This window comes from Bacillus rossius, chromosome 5, assembly GCF_032445375.1.
Source record: "Bacillus rossius redtenbacheri isolate Brsri chromosome 5, Brsri_v3, whole genome shotgun sequence".
Lineage (NCBI taxonomy): Eukaryota > Metazoa > Arthropoda > Insecta > Phasmatodea > Bacillidae > Bacillus > Bacillus rossius.
Genome location: NC_086333.1, coordinates 71,330,044 through 71,337,237, shown reverse-complemented (window position 1 = coordinate 71,337,237; position 7,194 = coordinate 71,330,044).

Sequence of the window (7,194 nt, the reverse complement as noted above, 5' to 3'; positions counted from 1 at the left end):
AAAATGGCGGAAAACAAAATGACGTCATCCAAAATGGCGGATCCAAGATGGCGGATCCAAAATGGTTGCCGGGGTCAAGGTCACACCCATCCAAGATGGCCGCCGTGACATCACAATCCAAGATGGCGGACCGACAATCACAATCCACAACCTGAAGCCTGGCGCAGGATCCCCTATTACATACTACTTATAGTAGTAACTGCTATAAGGGATATTTGCTTCCTTTGTGGCGATAAAATCACTGAGGAATTTTTGAAGGCCCAGAAAAAATTTCCAGTTTCACGACGGAATCCTGTGCGTCAAGTAGGATGTCTGACTATGAAATACAGCATCCTTGAAGTATCTGGGCGTTCAGGAGAATGGGGGTAGCATATCATTCAGCGACTTTCCTGTGTAAGTGCCCTTGTTGCAGCTGAATGTAGGTACCACCACCTATGCCACAAGAAGTTGTACGCCTCACCACGAATTACTCAGGTTAAAAAAAGGGCGTCCAGAGTCAGCTCACCTCCTTATTTATGAATACATTATTCATTTTGCAACAAATAGAGTGAATAAAACAAAAAAAAAAATCAATTTGCAAAATAATATTTTTGTCAATTTATATAATTTCACAATATTTAGTAGGCTTTGTTTATATCGCGCCAAAGACAAACTGAAAGAAAAGAGTTTGCACATTGTAAAGAAAACCATTTCGCTCATGTGCGAACTCTTTTCTTTCAGTTTGTCTTTGGCGCGATATAAACAAAGCCTACTAAATATTGTGACATTTAATTAAATGAAAAGTGAGAGTGGGTTATGATTATTGTGAACAATATACTTTCTTGAAGAGAATATTATCTATATTTGTAAAAATATGAAAAAGAAAAAAAAACCTGAAGTAAGGGCTTTAAATGTTGTTTCTTTCTTTAAATAGAGAAACACAATTACGTCTTTGTTTCATTTTACCAATTAACCAAGAGTGAAACATTATTAAATTTAATTAATATTTCGTAACCTGGAAGTGCAATCTCGTTGGTTGCCATTTGTTAAGTTTCCGTGCATTGTGTAAGCAGCAGACGCGATAGTAAAATGTTCTTGGAGATCCGTCTCCGTTTACGTGATCCGTCTCCGTTTTCGTTGCCATTGTATAACGGGCCTAACTAAACTTACGTTTACGTTTTGATGACGTGGCTACATGGAACTGAGGACCAGGACTATGGTGAAATATGGTTTTCCCAGCACTTACCTGATGATCGTTTCACAAAATAAGAGCATAGTTTTGTCAAGTCATGCTAGCATGTCAGTTATAATGTGACGCTCTTTGTCGGTTTCCAATAAAATTGACGTTAATTGAACCACTAACATTTGCTTGCCTTATCTAAATTGCAACGCTAGCAACGCCGTGGGAGATATTGGATCCGCTATCACATCATCAACAGGATTTTTCAAGGGTGGGGAGGGGCGTCAGCTGTCACTTCGCTATTCCCCTGACACCTGTCACCTGTCAGGGGCCTGCCACGTCCGCGCAGTCGCGTCTGTCTGATCTGTCCGACAGTGCTGTCTGACCATGCTGTCCGATACGTTTTCCACATTCACCTCTGATGCATCTGGTTCAAGTGTTAACACATAAGAGGGCAGTAAGGTAGTCTGATATAGGTATTCATCGTGCATTCACTGAAGAGCCTTATATCGACAAAATAGAGTATTAATGCCATTCATGTAATTTCGATAATTTGTTTTTTATAAATTTGAGCCTAACCTTTTATTGTGTATCCACACAATTTTATATTTTTGCTTACTTGCATTGTCGGATACTTTGTTTCCCGTTTCAAAGCAACTTAAGGTAAAACCATTACAACAAATTGGTGCCCAAGACGACATGATAAAAACCTAAAACTAAAAAGTACGTTAAGAAATAATATTAGTTTCGCGCGATTTTACATTTTGTTTGTAATCATCGTGCTTCTCGTTGGCGACTATTGTTATGACGTCAGATGCAGATGGCGCAGTTCGATCTGTCTAAGCTCGGCAGCTCTGCTCTGCGTGACTGTATCATCAGCACCTGACCTCTAAGATCACGTGACGTAATCAAATGCAATGTCCGTGTTGCACCACCGGCTCCGACACGTCGGACGGACCAAACCAAGGCTTTAATTTTGGAGGTCAGCCAGGTGAGATTGACGCCGAATTAAAGCGTGATGAGTAAAAATAAACTGTAAAATCGCGTAAAAATAATGTTTATTTTTTTATCATTTCGTCTTTGGTACCATTTTGTTTGTGTTTTCATTTGTTACCCGTTATTTTGCTTTAATTTTAATTATATCCCGCCACGCCAGCGTGGTCCTCCGGCACCCATGTTAGTGGCTAGGTGCGGTTGGAGTATGGATGCGTTTCAGGGCAAGCCCTACACGCTCTAGGTAAGGGTTTTGATTGCATAAAGGTCGCATGCATCGCGGCTGTAGCAGGGTTGTCTGGCGCCATTGCAGCAATTATGGCCATGTACACATTCCGAAGTGGGAAGAGTCGGAGTGGACACAGGAAAACCATCAGAGAAGACGCAGAGGGTTTTTGGAAAACCTGTGAGAAAGTCGCGAGTGGAAAAAACTTACTATAATTATTTATTGTATCAGGGTTTGGAAACGACAGGGTTTGTCAGTGCGCAAGCAAAATGACACCTTTGTGAGGGTTATTCAGGGCGATATGAAATGAGTCGACGCGCTGCTAGTTTGTAACCAGGGCGTGTTAGCACAGCCTGGTGGTGGGTGACAGAACTGAGCCACCCACTGACAGATGCCAGCTCACCTCTCTGAAATGCAGGAGACAAGGTTAGCATTACAGGCACTTACAAGAAAAATCGGAAGACAGAAATTAATGAAATAAATAAATGCGTGAATTACATCACCGGGAGCATATTCTGCTCCATTAAGTGTGTGTTCGTGGGGTATGTGTGTGCGTGTGTATGTGTGCGCGCGCATGCACTGAAGAAACATCCCTTCCAGCCGGGCAGAGATCCAGGTTGGCATATCGCCGGCAAGTGGCTGTTTGTCGGTTATAGAAATAATTGGAAATAAAAAGCTCGAAAATACAAATAATTTACAATTAGCTATAAGGGTTTAAGATGATTGGTTTGGCCCAAAAAAAGGATATGTATGAATCTCCAAGATAAATTTTCAACACGTGTATAAAAATCCTATTAGTACAAATTTGCATAGTATTTATCTTGTCTAAAGCTAACGAGGAAAGCCTCGATAAATATGCACGTGGCATATTAACGTGCAGCCCTCTATGCATCATGATGCAAAGCAATGCATCGTATAAGTGAATAATTGCGACACATTACTACAGGACATGCATCAGAAGTTAAATGGGAAGCCAGAAATTTTTAAAAATTACTGCCCTTGAAAAAGCGGGTTGAACGCATTAATGACACGTTGAGAATTTGTCAATTAAGTATATGGTTTTATAGATTTTATATTACTACCTAAATTTTAGAAACATTATCATACGCACTGAACAGTTTCCCTAAAATATTTAGACTGATTCACTTTTACAAAAAAAGAAGTCTAAACTAAAGGGTCTGGTACGGGCTGGAGTAGACAGTTTTTTTTTTAGTTTAAGTTCCACAAAACGAGGGGGGGGGGGGGGGGGGATAATTTTGGTGCGAGGGGAGAGTGATCGCCCCATCGCTCCTTTCATAGTCCCACCACTGCAGCTTATAACTTCGCATCAAGACCTACATTCACAACCACACGACCAGATAAACATTGGAAGGAGGGAGGGAAGGGGAATTTTTGGAATTAAATTTATTTCATACGTGAAGAGAAATTTATGACTTGTCACAGATGACGCAGCATCTGCTTTCTTATTCCGACCATCGATTTAACAAGTCTTGACTTACGTTTTTTTTGACGTGATAACGTCTAATAAATCGATGAACGCCGGCTGCACGTACGAAAAAGGATGACTCATTGTCCCGTTACGCTCATTGTACGCTTGCGCCGCATCTATCTCTCTTCCACTCGATTGGAACAACAATCGATTTGACTTTTTCGAGGCACATTAAACTTGAAACACTCCCATTCGTTTCCTACTTTACCTATCATCGTCCTATCCTTAACAGAATAACACAGATTGGAAGAAGTTAAATAGCAAACATGTATAAAAGTTATAAGTAGTTAAAATAATCTGTTCGTTAAAGTAATAAACATATTTGAATTAATGAGTGCAAATAAAAGTAAATTAATTAATTAAATTGTAGATTTCATTTCACTCCTTCTTTGTATCCATACAAAAGAGTGATAATTCAATAAAAAATGATTCAATTTTATTCATAAAACTATGCAATCATTTCATCAATGTTTTGTTAATTATGACGTTGTCACGTTAAATGTAGAATATATATTAAGAAGGTAATAAATGTTGTTTGTAAAGGAACTTGTGTTTTATTTTCGAACCTGTCATTTTTGAGGTATTTTTACATAAAATTAAATTTTTTGTATCTCCCGGAGATCGAACCAATTTTCGAATCAATCATTACTTTAACAAGTGAATTTTTTGATGAATTTTGGATTTTTTCCTGAATCTCTAGCTAAATAATTACACTATTCCAAGATGCAGGGGCTTAGCCAGGGGGGAAGGGGGGGTTTAGGGGTTCAAACCACCCCCCCCCCCCCTTAGCACCAAATCTTTAATTAATTTCTTATTCATCACTCAAACAAATTTCATATTATAATTAATAAAATTTTTACCATTACAATATTTAAATTTAAGAACCGAAAACTACTAAAATAGCACTATTTTACACCTTAAAATCCAAATTTTCCAGGGGGAGGACCCCCGGACCCCTCGTTTTAATACGGGAAGGGGGGGGGGAAAGGAGGCTTCTTATCACCCCCCATACACAAATCCTGGCTATGCCACTCAAATTTCAAGATGGCGGGCACCTCAGTAATAATAAATGATTACTGCACTCTAGCTGGTTAGAATAAAACTAGCATGATGGTAATGTACTCTATAAGACGAGTACACACACAATATGGTGTCCTCCAGCAAACGAAAACATGATGGTGGCAATGTCCTCTAGCAGGTGGTGGCTCCTGGTAGCATGTACTGAACACAAAATGTCTGATCCATGATGGTCGTCAAGGTCAAAGTCAAATTTCAAGCTCAAAGTTCAATGTCAACAGACAAGGTCAAAGGTATGGTGAACAAAAAATTATACTAACATGGCATCAGCACACACTAGCAGACGAAAACCAGATGGCGGCCTCCCTCCTGCCGACGAAGACAAGGTGGCGGACATGACGTCATACCAGCTGACGATGTATACCTTGGTATTGGTGGTGTGAGGTCAGTCTAGGTGGCTTCCGTGGAGTAAGGATCTATGGTTTATTTTTATTTTTTGCTCTTGCAGGTTTCTAACCAAGGATGGGAATCGATCTAATCAATCAGTAAATTAATAAGTTATTTTTTGGTGAATTTTGAACCTTTTTTCCCCCCCATTAAAATCGCATAATAATTAAAGAATTTCAAGATGGCGCCTTTAAAGATAATTGATACAAGTTTTGACATAATTAAAAATGTCGGGTGTTTCGTAAGACTTTTTTATTACATTTTATAGAGAATTCTTTAAATATTAATAAATTACTGGTCTACACTCGCTGAGAACCGAGAAGCAAATCGTTTAAGTAACTAAACATTTGAAGTAGGCATTTTTAAAATATTTTTTGGAATTTTTAGCATTGAAATTACGGATTTTCAAGATGGCGGCCGTAATGGAACATGCAACATTATTAGAATCCAATATGGCGGTCGTAACGAAAAGTGTAACGATGACATCTTACTCAACCAAGATGGCGGGCATAACGAAACATGCAACATTTATATAATCCTAGATGGCGTCCGCAACGATATGTGCAACGGTGGTTATTAAGTAATAATTTTTATTATTCAATTCGATTTATTAATTTTTTCAATGATTTTTAAACATTTTTCCGATTTTCTAACATAAAAATTACGGAGTTTCAAGATGGCGGAAATGACATCATACTAGATGACGATAAATATATCTTGACATAAGTGGTGGGAGGTCAGTCTGCCGGTGGCTTCTGTGGAGGAAGGACCTGATATTTTTTTATGACCTCGAACAGAGGTCTCCGAGCTCCATGGCCTAAGTGTACATTTCTTATATATTTTTTAAATAATATTTTTATTCAGGGTGGCCACTCTTCTGGGATAATAAAATTCCTGGTTTTTTCCATGTTTATTCAAGGGTGGTTTTTATCAATATTTGCATACAATTTGCATTTTTGTTACACAAAGCACACACAATATGATGTTTTATTGGCGTTAAACAAAAGACAACTTAACTATAGGCTTAAAAATTAAATCAATGAACTTGCTTAAAAGAAAACCTACCACCAACAAAAAAATTTATCATCTCACGTCACAAAAATTACTTGACACCAAACGCACGTGTTTTGCCCCTCTTGCGTGGCTGGCTAATGCTGTTCTTCCCACGCTACCGATATTGATTTTAACATTACAAAAATTGCAAATGGCGTTTGTCCTGCACTTTGGATCTTTCTCCACCCATTCAAACTCTTCCGTATATTTGTCATTGTATGTGGTGACCGAACTCGTTAACATTTTGATAGTCTGCGCAAATTACATGTTAGATTAAAACATTCAAAACAACGTCCCGCACAACTAAACTTTTAAAAAAACTCGAGAAAAGTATCCGTGATACCGTGACGCAACAACATGAGCGCAAAGTAAAAAAAATATACATACAAAACTAGTGCTACCAACATGCAGTGCGAGAAATTACTACCACCCTACAACAACATTTTCAGCCAAAATGTTGTTGCTTTTGAATACAGAAACAAAAGTATGGAAGTCTGAATTGTTAACGGTTTCTTACGTACTACAAAAGGTTTTTAATGCAATATGAACAAATTAACTTTTACAAAATATTGCTCATGAGCATACTGTTGTGCTTCGACGGGTGGTGAACGTGCTCATTTAACAGCCGTATGTTATTGCGATCGTTACTTCATAAAAAAAATTCCCGGTTCTAATAAAAATTCCTGGTTGATTCCAGGTATTCCTGGTTTTTTAAAGAAATCCTGGCTATTTCCCGTATTTCCCGGTTGGCTGGCCACCCTGTTATTAAATTTTAATTATTCAATTCGATTGATTAATTTTTTTTATAAA